Here is a 21,218-nt window from a genome sequence, read left to right on the forward strand (position 1 = left end):
ATGAACCATTTCACATTTAATACAGTAATTGTTGGTGGGATAGAAAGAGTTTAGCCCATTGGCTGCATGGTGTTCCAGTTCTTAGATTTGTGCTGTTTCTATCCAATAAGAAACTATTAAAAATGACCACGGCTGCAGCTGCTATGACTACCTCTGGGAGTCCAGTCAAAACATTAATTAATTCTCCTCAGTGTGAACAGCTTTGCTCAAAAAGATCATGATTGTTTGTTTTCTTAGCCTCATTCCCTAACTTCCAATTTGTCACATCCAGTTCCTCTCGTAAATTAGTGGCCATCTTAAGACTCCCCACTGCATCTTTTTTGGCTCTGCACAGCATGGTATTCCGGAAGCCAGCTGCAGTTCTGATGGGTCATACTTAGCTAGGAGTCCCAAGAGTGAGGTGGACCTCTGCTTTGCTCAGTTGACAGGCATTGATGTCTTTGAGCATTGCTTTCTAGACACAGCTAGCCAATATGCTAACAAGGGACCTTGAGCTGACAGAACATAACAGCGCATTTGGCATAGTTAGAGGGAAAAACATATATAGTGCATAGAACATTCTATAGCCAAATAAAAACTTGCCTTTTACAGTATTATTGTGGTTGGGGTCATTGTTCCAATGGCCTGCTTTTCTTATGATCTAATTAATGAATGAATAAATGAAGTATTAGGAAGAGATGAAATAAGAGACACACTCAAGTTGTCCACAGATAGAAATTATTGATTCATTAGGAGAGGCAGCTAAGAAATTGATCAGTTGAGAATCATCCAGGGACTAGGAGTAAGAAAAATCCCAATTGGGATGGCTTAATTATATCGGCATTTGTTTTACAAAATGACACTGTGCAGGTAGGTACTGGTTGGCATTAGTTGATAGACTCACTCCTATCATTTCAGTGTGCCTTTGCCTTCTTCCCACATTTTCCAGGTGGCTTCAGGAATGCCAGACATTGGCCAAAGGTAAAAGAGCAGGTTTGAGCCTGCAGTAATACATCCACCAACAAGCCTTCTCCCAGAAGGCTTGCTTTTGGAGCAAGTGACAAATAATAGAGGCTAAATGAATATTTTTACATAGAAACATTTGTAATAGAGGTGTCATATAAAATACAGGCCTGTCTCAATTTTGAATTTCAGCTAAACAGCTATTAATATGTTTATTTATTTACTGTATGCTGTGAACACTGCATGAGACTTAATTATGTTAAAAGTTTTATTCATTTTTCTGAAATCCAGAACTGAAAGAAAATCTTAGAGTTTTATTTCTTAAATCTGACAACTCCAAGATATAATTGTAACTCTATGGAACTAGAGTTTGCAGGTTTCTCTCTACTTTATAAAGCCAGGGATATGGGTTCTGATCACATGGAAGCATGTGAGCTGAGTAAACATTTCAGTATGGATTGTGCAAAGAACTGGAATAATTTATCTAGCGGAACATGAAATTGAAATTAGTAGTTAGTATGGTGGTATTTTATTTGTACTGAAATGTGATTTTAATTGTATGTTAATAAATAAAGTTGTCCGGGTGTCAGAGCTATTAGAGCCATAGCTAGGGCATGGCGGTGGTGGTGCATGCCTTTAATCCCAGTGCTTGCTAGACAGAGCTAGGTAGATCTCTGTGTGTTCAGGGATACAGCCAGCATTGGAGACACACGCCTTTAAGAACTGGAGGGCTGTACTTACAGGTAGTGACGAGGCAGTCACGTGTTTGGGTTTACAACCAATGAGAAGGCAGAATAGAAAGACTATGTAAAGACATACACACAGGAAGTAGCTCTCTTTTGGAGAGCTAGGAGCACCGCAGGAGGAAGGGTAAGATTTTAGCTCTGAGCTCTGACCTCTTGGCTTTCTCTTTTATATTGGTTCTGTGTTTCTTATTTAATAAGATGGTTGGTTACATCTATATCTGGCGCGCAACGTGGGACATGAACCCATGACCCTGAGATTAAGAGTCTCATGGAGTTAACTTTCATTGTGGCAAGTTAGCCACTGGACAACAAAGTATCCTCAAATCAACAGGACAAATTGGACAGACAGAACACGAAACAAAGGACTACTGATTCTTGCCAAAACAAGTGTGGATATGGCTTTATGAAAAGACATCTTCTTAGGCCAGGACAATATGGCAACATCCCTGAAGTGGCCTTCGCAATCTGGAAAAGGTTCAGTGCCCTTTTCTTCGAAGGCAGCTGAACAGACAGTGGGCTGATGGCTTCTGATGTGCAATGGAACACCAGCTGAAACAGTTGAATTCCTCAAGAGTAAGCTCATTCGTCTCAATAGTAGACTGACATTTAATTGAGGGATGTGGAGAAGCAGGGCATGCTGAGATGAAGCCATATATACACAGCCAAGAAGAATGGACAGCTGAATTCAAAAACCGTCAACAATTTCCAGAATTTAAAATCATGAATCATGACATGACACTAGTGGAATTCAGGTGTTTCTGGTACATGGACTGCTCTCACCCAATGTGAGATTGAACTGTTGACCTTGTGTACATCCTACTTCACAAATGAGTCTGTCAGATACACTAGGCCTATAGGCTGAAGATGATGCCCCAACACTGCAGAGAAACCTCAGGTGACTGTCCAGGCAGCTGGCTGTTTCTGTCAACTCACAAATTTTTTGGAAGTTGCTTGTATGCACTTCCTGTTTTGTTAGCTAATATTATTCCTTCTTGGGTCTTTGTGGGAGTTGAAGATTAGTTAGTTATAGTTGAAGGTTAGTTAGTTATAGTTGAAGATAAACTAGGATAGAAAGTGAATTAGATACATTTTGGACTTACCAAAATAGAATAGATAATGAAATTATTTTCTCTGATTTGTCAAATACAAATGGACTAGACATTGTTTAGGTATTTATTACTTGTATATATTGTATATAGTTATTGTACTTTTGTGTATAGTTTTTTTTATTAGTTATAACCTTTTGCTTTTTTCCTTTTTATTAAAATAGAAAAGGGGAAATATGGTGGTATTTTATTTGTACTGAAATGTGATTTTAATTGTATGTTAATAAATAAAGTTCCCCGGGGGTCAGAGCTATTAGAGCCATAGCAAGAGCATGGCGGTGGTGGCACACGCCTTTAATCCCAGCACTTGGTAGGCAGAGTTAGGTAGATCTCTGTGTGTTCAAGGATACAGCCAGCATTGGAGACACATGCCTTTAAGACCTGGAGGGCTGTACTTACAGGTAGTGACGAGGCAGTCACGTGTTTGGGTTTACAACCATTGAGAAGGCAGAACAGAAAGACTATGTAAAGACATACACACAGGAAGTAGCTCTCTTTTGGAGAGCTAGGAGCACCGCAGGAGGAAGGGTAAGATTTTAGCTCTGAGCTCTGACCTCTTGGCTTTATCTTTTACATTGGTTCTGTGTTTCTTATTTAATAAGACGGTTGGTTACATCTACAAGTTAGTAATGGAGAATTAAGTTAAAATTAAATAAACTTGCAATGGTTTGTAGGCTCCTTGGAGATTTCTTAGTGTTGATTTTAGAACAATAACAGTAAAGCCTATTGTAAAGTTAGCCAGGGTCTAAGTGTGTCAGCATGGGATGTTGCTCAATGACATTTGAAACTTGTCTGCATGAGTGACAATTTTAACTTGGTGTTAAAAGAGTGACAATTTGCTAAGTGCAGATACTCTGGGATGATGGCTTGATAATCTGACATTTTAATCATCCCTGTTGTGATCCTGGTACCCACTAGTGTCTTGGAGTCACTGCTGTAGACAGTGGGGGAACTCTGGAAGCATGTGTATGTGTATATATATATATATGCTTAGAGCTCACATACTTTGTCTAGTCAGGTTAGCCAACTTTTTCCAGCACTGAAGAGGTCTTAAATACAGGCTTACAGCACAATGGGAGGACCCTGGAGGGCAGAAGTTCACTACCGATATTTTACAATCTTGCATCTAAGCTCTTAACACCCATTATTCAGCATACACAGACAAGGAACTTCCCTTAAGCATTTAGGAGGGTGGAACCCGGCAGGGAATTAACATAGGGAGGATATCAAGGTCAAGGTTAGCAAGCAAGGCAACAGTTACCCAAAACGGGGCCAGGGGCCTACAGGTCCTTCTTTTACTAAAAAATGAGCTTCTGTCTTAGGTTGCATGGGATGTCAGCAGTTCACCTTACCCGTCATGGAGATGCCTGCCCAGGCCACACAGGCACTCTGTCTTAGGTTGGTGAGCGCCCCCTAGACATTACCCATCTCTGAATACTCATTATCATATAGCCTCAATCATGTGTGAGTTGCAGAGTTAACCGCTGCCAAAGATCTCAAAGTGGCACTGGACTTGCAGTCTGTGTGTTCGACACAGAAAAGAGCAACAGAGGTCCTATCCCACCCATAGCCAGTAGGCTAAAGGCAACTGAGCCATTCCCTTCCTTAATGAGCCTTACTGCAAATTGAATCACTAGGTTCTGATGTTGTCGTAGAGGTCTTTATGTTGTTTCCTGTCTTTTTGCACTGGTTTCTACTCATCTCTTCTTTTGCTCAGGCAGGCAGTGTCTGTGTCTGAAGGTGCCTCTCTTGTTCTAATTTTTAGTCTTGGTTCATTAGGAGTTCTTGGTTAAATTGGTGCTGTTGGGTTCTGTTTCTTCAGGATCAGCTTAGTCAAGTCAGTGTTAATGGGTTCTGTCTCTGGCAGCAGTTGTTCCCAGTTGGTGCAGGGTGTGCTTATGGTTTCAGTGGTTGTTAGGTTCATAGGGGTTAGTTTTTTTTTTTTTTTTTTTTTTTTTTTTTTGTGGTGGAGCAGGGAAAGTTAGCTGTCTGGTCTCCTGGACTCCAGTGGGCTGGGCCTAGGGGCTAGGGACCTGATCTATCCATCTGGACATGGGAGCTTACCTGTTCTCAGTCGGTGAAGTGTATACTTAAGATTCTGGTGTTCTGCTTCGTTGGCTGTGTGGTGCCTTCTTCTGTGTTCTCAGGTCAAGTTTTGCTCATTCGTCAACTCCTCAGCTGATCTTGTTTCCTCAGACTTCAAACTGTAGGGTTCTGAATCCTCTCCCGGATGGATTTCAGCTGAGCAGGGTAGTCTAACCAACACCTCCAAGATGTTAGGTTTCAAAGTACATTTTCTTTTTGTATTCTATCAGTAGGCATATGTTTCATATTGGTTATTGTGAACAATGCTATAATAGTTCTAAGCTTGACAACCTGAATTTGATCCCCAGGACCAAGATCAGGGAAGCCAGCTCTCCCAAGTTGTTTTCTGATTTCTGCCATTTCACATACATACATACACAGACACACACACACACACACACACACACACACACACACACACACACACACACAATTCCTGTATGGTGGCTCACATGCCTTTAATCTGAGCACTGCACTTATACCAACTTTGCTCTCTGACATACTGATTTCAGTTTCTTTGATAGTGGGACTGCTATGTCACATGGCTATTCTGTTCCTAGTATTTGCAAAGGCCTTCATACTAGTTTACATAATGTCTAGGTCAGTTTGCATTCCTACCAACAGAAAGTGGGTGAATTTTCAGCACCATATAATAATGAGAAAGAACAAGCAAATATGGATTTACTATTTCTGGTTAAGAAACTATAACCAGGAAGACAAAACAAATTCTTGAACTCAAATCACCAATTAGAGAATTCAGGGTGTCCATCTGATTTGCATTGCCCAGCTGTGTGTGCTGACTTTTCAGTTTTTACAATTAACTTTCAGGAATTGTGGAATGAGTGAACCCCTAAGTATAATTGAAGTGCTTCCTAGGAGCCAAAGAATGAACGCATTTGTATTCTGTATAAGTGGCAGGTTACAGGAATTGTTGGCCAAAGATTGTTGGGTATATATATATACATGTGGTTCCAGACAGGAGTGGAAATAGCCTCATTGCTTTGCTCTATCCAGTTTTAGGGAACTGGGGAAAGCTGCAACTCTTTTTTTAAAGCAGGATCCATCCATTTCTTTAATGAGCATCTAAACAGTCAAACCTTCTGAGACTGTTTTGTGTAATCATTCCCTGAGCTCTCTATTTTCCATTCTCTGTAGCTATATCTATCCCTACCCTCCTTTTATAGTAAAATTGCTTAGTTATAAGAAACTAGATATGAAATGAAACTTGGAGCTTCACTGCAAATTTCAGCCTTCTGGTGATAGGTTTTGCTTTCGTGATTCAGGAGTTCCACAATGGGGAGATTTGGAGACAAATACAAAACAAATTAGCCATAGGAAAGAAGTGCTGTGTTTAAATAAGTAGCTGACACTCTGACTGCCGACATATTAATTAGACTACCTTCTTCAAGAACAGCAGTGGCACATTCTTAGAGTCATTAGACTGTGTGCCATAGAGAGCTCCTTTAAATTTCATTTCATTTGAGACCACAGAAAAGTTCAGGGGCCAAGATCAGGTCATTGGCTCCTCTTCTTTCTTCCCTCTAATGCCTGTTGTTGGCATTTGTTTTTCCCAGTGCTGGAGGTTGAACCTAGGACCCTGTACTTGATAGGCAAGCTCTCTATATTGAGCCACACCTCTAGCCTCTCTTCCCTTTCCGAGATGCTGGCCTTTGCTTGTTGGCCTCTATAGGGTGTTTCCCATCTGTAAATACCCATGCAGACATTTACTCTCCATCTCCCTTTCTTCCCCACATCTCAGTTGCTGTGTTTCTAACCACTCTTGCTTTCCTCCGTGTATCCACTTGTTTCTTTCTGGTTTGGACCATGTTTGGAGTTAAATTAAGGTTTCCTGATGATGCATCATGGCTTATGGATAGAGGGTACCATTCCTCTAGTTGCTTAGTAGCAGACTGTCATTCTGCCCTTCATTACTGCCAGTGGGGCTACACCACTATAGCAGGGTCCTTGCTGTTGTTCCCTTTGGGGATGGGAGCCAAGTAGGCACAGAGTCATAGGCACACAGACTCTGGGAGAATGTAGAAACAACAAGCTCAGTTTATTCAGGAAGAGGTAAGCCTTATATACCCTCCATCCCTCCCTGGGGGGAGATCTGATGAATATGCATCACCTGGTGTGACATGGCTGTTTCTCATTGGTCCTGCTCATCTCCAGATCATGTTTCACTTGCTGTTGCTAAGGCCCTTAGGCAGACCCAGTCTGGCTCTCAGAGAGTATCCTTTTTACTTGGCTGGGCCTCAAGCCTGCTAGGGATGAGTCATCCCACACACCACCAGTGGATACAGTTCTCTTTGACCCTTCTCTTGCAGGGTTCCTATGATGGGTCTGGGATTCTTAAGAGAAGGGTCATTATTCTAGCAGAAGCTGACTTTCTGACCAATTCAAAGGCATCCATCAAGGGAGCCACAAGGTAATATTAGCAAAGCTTTCTAGATGCAAATGCATATAACATTGAATCTTGGAATAGTTTCTGCTGGTTTGATGATGATGTCATTCCACTCCCTGGGCTTCACTTTCCTTAAGTATAAAATGCTCTCCATGCAGTATGAAGCAGACATTAGTCCCAAGTTTTATTTTCAGAAACCTGGAGCTTCTTTTCAAAACCCATATTTTGGGCTGTAGTAAAGTGCCTTAGGAGCAAGAATGAAGACCCGAGTTATGGTCTCCAGAATCTGTGTAAAACAGATGAATGTGATTGTGTACATCCATAACTCTGTTCAGGTAGGGGATCCTAGGCTCACCGGCCATCCAGTGTAGCCAGTCAGACGGCTCCAGGTTTAGAAAAAATTCTGTCTCAAAAGAGAACGTGAGACTGATAGAGAAAGACTCTCAACATCGACTTCTGACATTTGCACATACACATACATGTAAAGATATATAAGGAAAAATAACCCTCTCTTTTTTCCTCCCCCCCCCCACTGTGTGCACTTTTCTTACTGCTCAGGTCTTTCGACTTTGAGTGGCACACATTTTTCTTAATTATTTAAATTATGTGGGCAATGTTCTGCCCAGTTTATGACCCCCCAAAGAGACCACTGGAGACCGAGGATATCCAGAATGCAACAGCAAGGTTCATTTAGCGCGCAGTACAAGCTAGCAGGGAACCCTCATCCGCAGCACCTGATGCAGCGAGGCAGGGAAGAGAGTTCCTTTTTCTTGGGGAGGTTAGCTTTTGAAGGCAAAAATCACAAAATTCTTCAGAGGAGGGGGTTAGTACGGGTCCATCCTTGATTGGTCCAGTTTTTCCGAGCCTGGACTTTATCTTATTTTAGTTTGTCCGTTGGCTCTGTCAGGAGTTTTGTGGCCCATCTCCGAAGTCTGGTCATGTTATCTTGGGGGGGGGGGGGCGTGTCATGGTTAGCCACCACCAGACATCCTGTCTTTGTACTTCTAAAACTTCTGACTTCACCCTGTCTGGGAATGGGAAACTGACTCAGTTTGATTATTTTAAGATATCCCTTCCCTCAGCTCTCCGGGCCTTAGGGGGAACTGCGGTGGGGTGGGGTCTCTCAGGCAGCCCAGCTGACTTCTCTGCATGAATATGAACAGCCTAATGCCTGCTTCTAGAATACTCTGGGCACCTGTATTCCATTTCTTTTTTCAGGACACATCAAAATAAAAGCATGGGGGATTCCAGATAAGGAAGGATATGAGGTCATTTTAGCAGGTCTGTATCTTTGAGAATGACCAAACCAGTCTGCTCTTAGAGCCTTAAGTTCTCTCTTGTTCTATGGCAGCCCCACATGAATCCTTGGCTGTAGGAGTTTACAACTATGGCCATTTCTTGTTTCAGAATACCTTGGCGTGGTGGTAGCCTCACAGTCTTTCTGTTGCATTGTCTTCCTCTCCTCACTTGTAGGAACTGCTGAGTCTATGCAAGATTTAGTTAGGTTTAGACATTTCTCCATACTCCCTTTCTTGTAGTACCTGGCATACCTATGAATGCTCAGTATCTAATAGAGTACCCTGTACAAAGTAGGGATACCATCACTGAGGACTAAGTGATTGCTCATACATGGTGGGGGTTTCTGCTCCTCAGTGTTGTTTGGGGTTTTTTTTGCTCCTTTGGAGGGACTGCTACCCAGCTCCCAAATAAATCACACATGGAGGCTAAGTCTTAATTATGAATGTTCAGCCTTAGCTTGGCTTAGTTTCTAGCCAGCTTTCTGTAAGTTAAATTATCCCATCTACCTTTTGCCTCTCTTCTTTTCCCATTCTCTTCTGTAAATTTTACTCTTACTCCATGACTTGCTATGTAGCTGGGTGACTGGCCCCTAGAGTCCCCCTCCTTCCTCTCTCATTCCTAGATCTTTTCCTCTCTATTTCTCCTTCTATATATATTTTCTCTGCCTGCCAGCTCCACCTATCCTTTCTCCTGCTTTGCTATTGGCTGTTCAGTTCTTTATTAGACCATCAGGTGTTTTAGATAGGCACAGTAAAACAGCTTCACAGAGTTAAACAAATGCAACATAAACAAAAGTAACACACCTTAAAATAATATTCTACAATACTTCCAGTGTATCAATCTGTTTGTGTTAAAAGACACTCATGTGCCTCTAAAAATTGCTCATAGCTTGATGTTTGTTGACAATTCCACCATTCATTTTCCAGCCACATCTTATTCCTTTTCTTGACACATAGTTCTATGCCTTTAATGTATGCCATTGTTATTACTAGCCCACTCAGTGCTATGTCCAGGTCATGTCCAGGGTAATCCATGACTCCAACCTAGTTACTTTTTGTGGTTGGTGATTCCAGCTTTCATTTACGATTTGATTCTTTGGTTTACCAAAATTCATTGTCTTCTCTTCTGAGATAACTTTATTCTTTCAGATCCCATCCCTAGGCTGATCACTGGCTATTCTTTAAAGTCTCAGCAGTCACTAATACAATTTTTACCACATAATTCTGCATTCTTGAATAATTTTTTAATCTCCTTGAATTGCTTGTAAATACTTTGCTGTCATGAACTGTTGTCCTCAGAGCCTCTGGAAAATGCCCAGGGTGATGCTTCATTTGTACAGCTTTTCAAATAACTGGCATGTTGAAATGAAAATGGTATTTTGCAAGTGGAAATGTAGATATCAGGGGCAGTGGATTTGGATGATAGTAAAGTTATCCTTCCCCCCAACCTTGCAAGGCGTTGACAGTAGAGGAGCATGCGTCACAATTCTGTTGCATTCTTTTTAAGTAAGGAGGATGTTTAATAGGCTTAAGGGACTTTGCATTATTCTGCAATGGGAAGAAAGCCAAGTTCACATGCAGCTTCTTATTGCATTATATTTGTTGGTGATACTTTTCTGATATGGTCTAGATAGGAGGAAGATAGATGGAAGAATGTTCTTGGCTCAGGGTTGATACTGTCTTCAGCCATGGAACAGTAAGTGGTCTCACCTCTTAGAGCAACTTAAAGCTGGGAAAAATCTTTAGAGGTTGCCATGCCTCATCACCTATTCACCTACCCACATATCCAACTATCTTTCCTCTTGCCTGTTCACCAATCTATCCATTCATCCTTCTAACCCACCCACTTATCTATCCATTCACTAATCCCTTCATCTACCTACTTACTCATTTCCCCACCTATCCATTTATCCACTCACTTATTTGGGCATTCAAGCAATAATTTACCAGGAAATAATGCACATGGTTTGTATACTGAGCACCCCAAGAGGCATCAAAGAAGCGTGAAATACAATTTGGAGAATAGTCATCAATCAAATCATGTTTCACTGAAGGTGGTGGGCTCATTGTTGAATGTCCTGTAAAATGCAAGGATGGTAAGGCTTTTTTTTTTTAAAATAAATTAAGATTTATTTTTATTGTGTGGGTGTTATTGCCTGCTTTAGATCTATGTACCATGTACATTCAGTGCCAGAAGAGTGCATTAAATCCTCTTGCACTGGAGTTAACAGCTAATTGTGAGTCACCATATGGGTTCTGGGAATCAAACCCAGGTCCTCTTAAAGAGCAGTCAGTGGTGTTCTTAACACCTGAGCCATCTCTCCAGTTCCAAGCTCAATAGTTTTTATTACCTTTCTAAAATTTGGTGACTCTTAAGAGTGGAACTAAAAAACTAAACTATGTAATGAATGACTAGAGAGCTTTAGATAACAGTGGCATCTGGACAGAGTAGAATGGGGTCCAGTATTAACTTGTTGCTGTTTTTACAGAGAGTTATTGATACCTGAGAGTGGCCTTGGTATAACACACACACACACACACACACACACACACACACACACACACACATATGCACACATACTCATATCTAGGCTCAAGCTACATAGACCTTAGGTGTGAGTCTAAGCTTCATTCTGTTAGTTCTGGAACCTTCTGGTCACTTACTTGACTTCCCTGGGTTTGTTTCTCTTGTCCATAGAGCAGGCCCTGAAACTAGTTACTTTACAGGCCCATGGTCTCTTCATGGAATGTTAGGATGCTGTTTTCAAGGATTCAGGGGTCTAGATTTACATCCAACTCTTCTACATGTCAATAGTTTGACTTTTGAGAAGTTGTTCACTTTCTGTCTTATTTTCCCCAGTGATATGAAGATGTGGTGGTGTAATGGCTGAATCCTGTACTGCCTGCTTCGTTTGTGCTGTAGATCTAATGCCTAGTAGCTCAAAGTGTGCTGGATTCAGAAAATGCCAGATTTCCAGGGTAGTGGTGTTAAAATAAATGTGGGCTTTGATCCAACATGACTATCCTTATAAGAAGAGATTGGGATACTCACAGGTTCAGACGGAAGATGGTATGAAGCCAGAGGGAGGAGGCAGCTATCTGCAAGCTGTGGACAAAGACGTCAGAATTAACCAGCTCTTTTTTAAACCTTATCTGGGACTCCCAGCCTTTAGAACTGTGAGGCAATGCTGTCCTGTCTGCATTAGTTACTTTTGTTATTGCTGTGACAAAACACCTTAAAAAGTACCTTCAGGAAGAAAAGATTTATTTTAGCCCCCAGTTGGAGAGTTCAGTTTATTTTGGTGGCAAAGTCAAGGAGGCAAGGGATTAAGGCAGCTGGTCATTTTTCATCCACAATCGAGTAGCACAGATGAATGCTGGTACTCAGCTCATTTTCTCTTTTTATTTTATTTTATTTTCTCAGTCCAGGACCCTAGCCCAGAAAATGGTACTATCCATAATTAGTGTGGGTCTTCCAACTCTGGTAACATAATCTAGATAAACTCTCTTGGATATGCCTACAGTTTTATTCCCATGGGGATTCTAAGTCCTATCAAGTTGACAGTCATAATTAATCTTTACCTTTTATCTCTTAGACTGAGTTATTTCTTTTGAAGATTTATTTACTTTTATGTCTATGAATATTTTGGCTGCATAGATATGTGTGCACCATGTGTTGTACAGAGCCTTGGGAGGCAAGAAGAGAGTGTTGAATATTCCAAAACTTGCAGGTTGTGAGCTGCCTTATAGGTGCTGGGAACTGAACTGTAGTCCTCTGCCAGAGCACCATGTGCTTTTTTAAAATTGAAAATAGATATTTTATAGTATATGTTCTGATAGTAGTCTCTCCTCCCCCAACTTCTTCCAGATCTTCCCCACTTCCCCTCCCACCCAAATCCAAACTTTTTCTTCATTAAAATACAGTCATCTAAAAAATAATAACAATAAAATAAAATAAACAAACCAGAATAGGACAAAGCAGAGAAACAGAAGAAAAAGAGCCAAAGAAAAATCTGAAGAAACACATATAGAGACACACATATTTGCACATATAGATATCCCATAAAAACACAAAATCAGAAACTATAATATATATGCAATGAATCTGTAAGGAACAAAAAGCCCCAACAAAGCACTATGAGACAGAGAACCTCCAAAAAGGTTTTTTTTTTTTTTTTTTTTTTTTTTTTTTTGTGGATTTTTTGTTTTGTTTTGCTTTGTTTTTGGTGTAGGTTGGTGGCTGTGGGGTGGCTGTGGGTATGGGTGGGAGTAGGGGTGTTGGCCATCTGCTTACAGACATGGGCCCTGGCCTTAAGAGTGGTTTGTATACCCAGTGCTCTAAACTTGTGAGCTGCCTCTCCAGCCAGCCCAGACTGGGATAATTTGGAGTCACCACCATAGACACCTTTTCTCCAAAAGCCGCCATGCCTGATGCACTGTCATAATTTCTCTCACTCTTTGCCTTGCTTTTCTCCTCTCTCTCTATCCCCTCTTATCTCTCTGTCCCCCTTTTCCCTTTCTTCTTTTCCTGCTCTCACACTTCTACTTACTCCTTCATTCTCTCCTGGCTGTCCATATGTTCTGTTCTATCCTTGGAGACAGACAGTATCATCATACTAATTTTTCTAGGATTGTGCTTCATTCTCTCATTGCACAAGACGGTGAGGGGAATTTTTCCTTAAAGGTCCTACTAGGTGCTGTTTGTAGCTGCATCATTCCTTACACTCCAGACTTCAGCCTGGTGAAATGTCACTGCCTCACTATAAACCCGGCTCTATCTCAGTGACACAAAAACACCCGAAGTGCTCCTGCCTGGTGACTCTTCTTGAGATATTTTCTTAGCTAAATGTGCTGTGGTTCCCTAGTTTCTGTCTCCCCAGCTCTCTCAGCTGTGTTCACTGTTGTTGTGATACCCACACTCTCACAGTACTACTAAAATCCCAGTAGTGACATCAGCCCTTGGGTATATGGGTTGCCCGTGGGAGGCAGCTCCATCTGGAAGCTAAATAAAGCAACATAATCATGTTCTTTTTCTTCCTCCAAACCTGTTTGTATTCCTGCAGGTAGAGAGTGCCAATCAGGATACTTACAAATTGACACTTTTCTAAAGTAGCTTGATATTTTAGAAGTTTCTTATGATTTCAAAGAGCTGGGAGCTGGGTGTGAAATTGGCCAGGAAGCCATCTCAACTGGAGACAGAAAACAGGAGGAAACATATGCGCCTGAATCCTGTGTGTCTGGAAAGTCTTGGCTGTGCCCTGAAGATATAGTTTTGGGCCCTCCAGCTGTTAATTCTTGGAGTTCTTCTGAGTCACAAAGAAAGACCATCCTTGGCAAGCCAAAGTTGACTTTTACAAGTTTGATTATATAGCACCTGAGTGCTTCTTTTACCCACCTTGGTATTTTTTGGGTTTTCCCGTTGAACAACACTTTATGATAATCACTGAGCCAAGTGGGCCATAGGGCGGGTGTGGTCTTGAAAGACATCCCTAATGTCAAGGCAGTGCAGGATGCATGCCTAGGTGCTTTTGCCTCTTCTCCCCCTTGTTCTATGCTTGCCATAGCATCATTCAGCTGGCATTGCTCATGTGTACCTCTCCTTGATCAACTATACATGATAGATTTCATACTGGATGATGGGATAGTCATAGTGTTTTGGGGCGCTTTCATTTTGCAATGCATCCAGAATGTGTGTCTTTGGGACCAGGAAGAATCAGTGCTGGTGGCTGCTAGAGAGTAGAAAAAGGTACATTTCTACAGTCGTGCCCATGTTTTTTTGGGAAATACAACTTTTCTGCAGAGCACCTGTATCCTAAACCCTGAAGAGCTAGGTCATTCTCCCAAAGCCATAGTCTGTTTTTTCTAGAGTCCACTTAGTGCTTCCAAAGGGATTTTGCAAAGATGTGAAGTCACTTACTTAGGAATGTTCTTAGTTTACATAAGGCCAACACCAACATTTTTCTGTGTCGCATGGTAGTGGGGGTGATAGGATACTTGAACCCATGGCGTCTATTCCTTGCCCAAGGTACTTCCCTGGAAAAGCCACTTCTGCTAGTTCTCACCTTGAGTCTGCCTCCCCCATATCACAGATGGTGCCCTCCTAGGGAGTCTCCCTCTTCCTCAGGCTGCTAAGAAGGAAGGACCCTCTCTCCTCCTCCAGCTGATGAGAAGGCCCCATTTAGCCATAAAGGCAGTATTCTTGTGGCTTGTGCTAGGTGGGAAGCTGAGCCTTGTAAACCATGCTGGCTATAATAGGAAAAGCCCTTGGAGGAAAACTGTAGGCATTTGTATGCAGCCAGTCTGATGGGTGAAATAAACACAGTCCCGATTAAACTACACATAGCCAGCACATTTCTGGGGCGACAGACCAGAGTAGAATGCTGATCTTTCTTACTCTTTTTTAGATACCTGCTTTCTTACTACAGCCCACCAGGTGGTGTTAACTGTCAGGGGCAGCCCTGTGTTCCGATCTATTTATTGATAGAAGCAGTTTTTATTTGTAATCTGTGGGACTCTTGGAGCATGCCCCTTTTCTCTGAGCTCCAGTTATTTCATCTCTCAACAGAGCCTGTTGATATGTGCATATAGATTTTTAGAGTTACAATAAAGGAATGTAAAATATATCTGACAGAATCCTGCATTTGCCAAGCCTACATCATTGGGCAGGCACTCTACCTGTCCAGCCATTGTACAATGGTGATTGTTGTCTCTTTGACTTGGATGGATATGATAGTGTGGATATAATGAAGTCTAAGGTCTAGGACCTGGCCTATTGTTGTCTACAATAAATGAAAGGCACTGTAATCAAAATAGGATGACAGGAAATCTGAAGAATTGAGCAGAAAATTATATTACTCTGGGCAAGTCACTGTATTCTTTGGGAACTAAGTCACATAGGGCTAAGGGGCTATTGCAGGATAGTGAAGAAAGGTATCACAGGGCAGGTAGCAGGGCATTTATTGGAGAAATAAAGTAGGGGTGCTACAAGTGGCTACCAGGATGTTATTTACTAGTGGTACTTACTTTGTCAGCTGCTTGTTTATCATAGTCTTCAGTTACTTATAACTTGTTATGTATCTACTGAATTGGTAGTATTTATCTGCAGAAATAATTCCTGCCCCCAGTACAGCTCCTAAAAGGAGAAATGAAGAATTAGAATAGGCCTATTGCATGGTCAAATGCAGCACTCTTTAAACAGTTCAAACTGAGCACTGAGCCTTGTACTGTACTGTTAAGTGTGCTTGATATTTTACTGGCACACAGCCCTCTGTGGCTTGGGGGATGTTGGATGCTCAGAAAGTATCCTTGCTTTTCAGTTGTGTCAAATGTTGTTGAGGAACTATAAAGACGGTGATCCATCTTTTGCTTGAGGTCAAGTGACTACCCAGTGTCAAGACATTGGATCTAAGCTCAGCTCTAGAAGGGAAACCCACTGCTCTCTTCAGGCTCCCTGAATTGGTGACAGAAAGGCACTGTCTTGGAACCTCTTTGTGTCTGACATGTGACCTCAGGGTCTAGAGACAGTGCCAGAGCAGATGCAGCTTGTTCATATCCGGGGCTGCTTGGTGCTACCTTAGTGATTCCTTTAGCCACAAGCGACATTTGGACAAGGTAATAGGTGGTAGTAGTAGGCTACAGAAGTGTGTACATGGGTCAGGGTATACAGGGCAAGTTAGAAGTGCTGGAAAACCCTTTGTGAATGTAGACTAGGACTGGGTTGGAGGTGGGAGGGTATGTGAGCTACTGGATTATCTCTGATGGGTACTGTCTGATGGATACTTCTTGTGCTCAAGGAATCAGGCTCAGTCATATAAAGCTCAGATTTTCTGGTAGCTGAGGGAACTTTGAGAAAGGATGGTCAAAGTCTATAGGAGGACGGCCATGGAAGTCTAGGTGCAAGGTGAGGACTCAGTAAGTGTTGGTTACCCTTACCCTTTCTAGAGTAGGAGTCGGGTAAGATACTGTTTCTCATCCAGCAGTGCTCTGACTAGTGTTTGAGGGAGAATTCCTAACTTCAAGCACAGTTCCTGAGTCTGCACATGAGCTCACCTAGGTCACAGCTCTGCCTTGCACAGCTGCATCTTTGGGAATATTAGAGTAGAATTGAGAGGGATGAGATCATCACCTCTTCTACCAGCTTTTCCTTCTTTCCATAAAACCATTTTAATCTACAATAAAAGAAACAAGAGTCAATAAAATGGAGAATTAGACACATGGTAATTCCTGAGATTTAAGAAGTTGAAATGAGCAGCTGCAATATTTTCCATGGGTAATCATGTTATAGTGTCCCTCAGCCGATGCCTTTCCTGTCCTTGGTCAGGATTCATGTACACAGCCCAATGCACAAATCCTTCCATCATGGATTTGGCTTTGTCATTTTCATTATCTCTCAACATTTCTGAAGATATACCATGATGTACATGGATGCATCCCATCCCAGTTGCTACTGTTATACATTACTGAATGCTTCCTGGCTGAAAATAATCAACATTTGATTAGCATCTTGGAGGTTTGAAGTTCAAAATCATCCTTATAATTAGTGTGTCAGGTCCAGGATGTAGGGAGAGTCCTTTTCCTTGCTGTTGTCAGTTTCTACAACCTGCATTCCTTGCTTTGTGATCCTTTCTTCTTTTCTCCTTTCTACAAAGCACATCTCTCCAATCTCTTCATCCTCTGCCACAATGCCACATATGATCACTTGAATCTTCCCCACATACCTCTCTTATATGGACATCTGTGGTGCCATGAAATCTATTTAGGGATAAATCTCAGGCACTAATCCTACTTTCAGAGTTCCTTTTACCATGTAATACAGCATTCACATGGTAGGATTTATTATGCAGATCTCTTTTTTTGGGAGGTATATTATTAGTAAAACCTAATGAGTACATCACCATTCTTACTGCCTGTCTGACCTTCAACATCTTCCCTGTGAGGCTCCATTTCCTTGATCTAGCTTTACTCTGCCCCATTGACGCAGTGGTATCTTTTTTTAATTACTTTTCAAAATTATGTATTTATTCATTTATATATTTAGAGGTATTGTTTCTCTGAGTAGCCCTGAATGTCCTGGAACTCACTGTATAGAACTGTCTGGTCCTGAACTTGGAGAGCCACCTGCTTCTGCCTTCCAAGTACTGGGGTTAAAAGCATATGCTACCACTAGGAGGCTGTGATGCTGTTTTCTTCCTTGTTCATATAACATCTGGAGCCTACCCCTCAGGAACATGTACTGCACACTGCCTTGTCACTATTGGTTTATTTGTCTTCCTGTTTGGACAGAGGTGCATGGCAGCTACTTCTTATCTCCGCCAAACAGACCCATAACCAAACTTGGCAGGCATATATCGTGGCTTCCCAGAAACATAGGTCCCAGAGCAGGAACACTGCCTCCCTTCATGGAGAAGTCCCAAGAAGCCCTGTGTCCTGATTTCCACAGAGCCTTGGTGGCCTAAAATTGGATATCCTCCTGGGATCTCCATTCCTCTGAGCTTCTGGATTTGGGGTCCCCATTTTCCTGGCCCTCCATCTGTCTAATGTCTACTTTGTTGGGCTACAGTAGATTAGCCTAAGTAAAAGTGAATAGACAAGTTCTTATTAACATTTATATTACTGTTCTTTGCTATTTCTTGGTGAGGTACTGGGATGGCTGTAGAAAATGGTCTTTCATCTAAATAATGTCTCTGTTAGTGGCTGGATTCTGACTTTTTGCTGGGCTATAGAAAAGAAGAGTTGTGCAGTACTTCCAAACCTAGGATGGAAAAGAGGCACAAAGGTGAGACCAGAAACTGCATGTTAGATGCATTACACTCATGCCCAGTGCACACTGAATCGTCTGCTTCCTATGCCAGGCTGTGGTGTAGAGAATTAACATCCAGTACTTAGTGAGTGCATATGAAATGCCCCACATCTTCTCTCTTTCTCTGTCTCTCCTTGTTTTTGAGACAAGGTCTTTCTTATATAGTTTAGGCTTACTTTGTACTTGCCTGCTGCCTCCATCTCCAGAGTTCTAGGATTACAGGCTTGCCCTGCTAAGCCTGGTTTATGCAGTATTGGGGATCAAACACAGGGCCTTCTGCATGCTAAGTAAGCACTCTATCAATTGAGCTACTTTATTAGCCTATATTTCTTTCATTTCAGGAAATAACCTTTTTATATGCATATTGTTTTATTTATATTTTCTTTAAGTTTATTTTTTAAATTTTTCTATATTTGGTCTTGTTATTTCTTCATCCCTAATTTTGCCCCCCCCCAGATCTCTGTCCCTATGGACCCCATTTCATAGTCTCTCTCTCCTTTAAAAGCCAAAACCAAAAAGAGTGCATGTGAATGTGTATACATACACATATACACACATACCGAAAGAAAGAGAGAAAGAAAGAAAGAAAGAAAGAAAGAAAGAAAGAAAGAAAGAAAGAAAGAAAGAAAGAAAGAAAGAGAGAGGAGCTGGGGAGGAAGGAAGGAAGGAAAGAAGAAAGAAAGGAAGGGAAAATTTTTTTTAATGGAGTCTGTTTTGGCCAACGATTAGAAAAGGATGCAGAGAGAGAGTTGATCTAACATGCTTTCTAGGAAGTGGCATATAAGTGATTCAAAGATCTGCAGGTGAGCTGAGGACATTAAGGGTGCCCATGGCAGAAAGGATAATGAAAATAAAAGCAGGCAACTGTGAAGGTAATTACTTTGTTCAAGACAGATACTGTAATATTATAAGCTGGTGTAGATCCCTCTTAAGGTTGTAGAAAAAGTTGACAAGGATCAAGATGCATGGAAAGGTGTGGGAGGCTGTAGTTTGAGGATGTATTTTCACCTTAGTCTACAGCTAAGTATATGGAGACTGGGAGGAAGTCCTGAATGGTCATCAGTGTTTCCTAAGCTGAGAAGGGCATTGATGTAGACTTGAGGCCTATCAAAATGCAGACTGATTACTAAAGAGACCTGTTTTTCAGATTAGTTCTGGGGATGCTGATGCTCTCAATGCATGATTCACACCTGGTAGCATTAGAAAATAGAAGGAATACAGGTGCTGTGAGAGAATGGTACACTTATGTTACTGTATGGTTAAGTGGTTCAGTGGGTATGTAGTAGCATTCTGGAGAATGTCAGTAAGTGGAAGGCAAAAGGAGAAATTGATGTATAATCTGTTTGGTGAACTGGAAGAAAAACTTGATTTTTTAGGTTTGAAAAGAAGATACAATGAAGATACAATGATCTGTTATAGCAGGATACATCAGCATATGACAACAGCTGTACAGAATCCCTGGCTTGAGCCATAGGGATGTTTATCTACTGTTTATGAAGAGGTTGGTCATGTAGGTAGTGTGCTGGTTTAATGGTGTCAGATGTTCCAAAATCCTGACTTTGTTTCATGATCCTTGATCTAGGCTGAGGCTCTATAGTGTCCAAGGTGGTCTTAAGTATCTTTGTCCCTGTGGTAGACCATGAGCCAATAAATAAGCAGGGAGAAGAACAAATGGGTTTAGTAGGCAAATTGCTTTTAGTAGCCTTTCTGAGCCTGAGCAATGCTGTCTTTGCTTTTCTGAATTTAAGCAGGGACTGGTCTTAAGCAGAGGGATAGAATATTCATAGGGTGGCACTTCTTGCTGTACTTAGAATCGAGGTGAGACCTTAGCATAAGGAGGGCCTTTGGAGCTAATCAGATCTAAAGGGTAGATGTGATTCTGGGCCACTGTGCTCATGGATCTTGAAATCTGCTCTGTCTTTTGCATTTGTCAGATCATTAGTGTGAATGTCTAATTTATTCTCCCGCAAGTTTCAACTCCAGTGTCCTTTCCACCAAAAGTCTTGAATTAATGCAGCCCTCCAATCCCTGGATAGAATGTGGTTTTGGCATCTTATGTCTGTTCCATTTTGCATTTTTTTCAAACACACTATACCTCTTTTTCATGTGTTTGATCCTGAAGTACCTAGTACTACATGTATTCTCAGCACATGCTATAGTAGTTGAACCTCAGTTCATATCATATGAAGCTTGGTGGCAGGATGGAGCATGCATTGTCCAGAGGTTTATACAAGAGCAGTACTCTTCAGCCTCTGATCACAAGACCTTCTATGATCACAGCGTCTTTGCCTAGAGCTGTTGAATTATCTGGCCTTGGAGTACGCATGTCTCATAAGCTCTAGGTATTGCTAGTTTCCTAAGACAACCCTTAGTGATCATCTATCCCTCGAGAACACATGCTGTGATGGAAATAGACCTGGGAATCAAATACAGAAGGATAAATTAAAAGAGAATTATTTGTGGTCAAAGTGATTGGAGTCTTGTTTTGAATCTTTTTACAAACCAACCCCTATTCTCCTTATTTTTGATGCCACTGACTATATGATATACTGTCTGTCATTCGTGTATAGCTAAGACAAGGAAAAAAAAGACTTTTCAATAAACTACATAACAATGTTATCTTGTTCCCTCAAATCTTTCTCTTTTGCTTGTGAAAGAGCCCTTTTAGAGTTATTTAGATGCCTTTATTTTTTATCATGTTCACATGAAAGGTAAATAAAGGCAAATGTGCAGATTCGCAAATTCCTAAAGATTCTTTCTTCACTCAGTCTCACTCTTTGGCATCCATTTGACTAGTGTTCACTTTGTCTGTGCTACTTTCCCTCCTCCTGTCTTGGA

The 21,218-nt window shown here is 41.4% G+C and overlaps 1 protein-coding gene and 1 non-coding gene across 3 annotated transcripts in view; both read left to right on the plus strand.

The window, feature by feature from the left end:
• Large1 (LARGE xylosyl- and glucuronyltransferase 1) overlaps positions 1–21,218 on the plus strand; it is a 508,586-nt gene that overhangs the window by 175,994 nt on the left and 311,374 nt on the right. The gene's annotated exons all lie outside the window — the stretch shown is intronic.
• On the plus strand, positions 16,051–16,185 carry LOC114710604. The gene has a single exon (XR_003737084.1). It is a non-coding gene; the product is annotated as a small nucleolar RNA SNORA76 (small nucleolar RNA).

This window comes from Peromyscus leucopus, chromosome 5 (genome assembly GCF_004664715.2).
Source record: "Peromyscus leucopus breed LL Stock chromosome 5, UCI_PerLeu_2.1, whole genome shotgun sequence".
Taxonomy (NCBI): Eukaryota; Metazoa; Chordata; class Mammalia; order Rodentia; family Cricetidae; genus Peromyscus; species Peromyscus leucopus.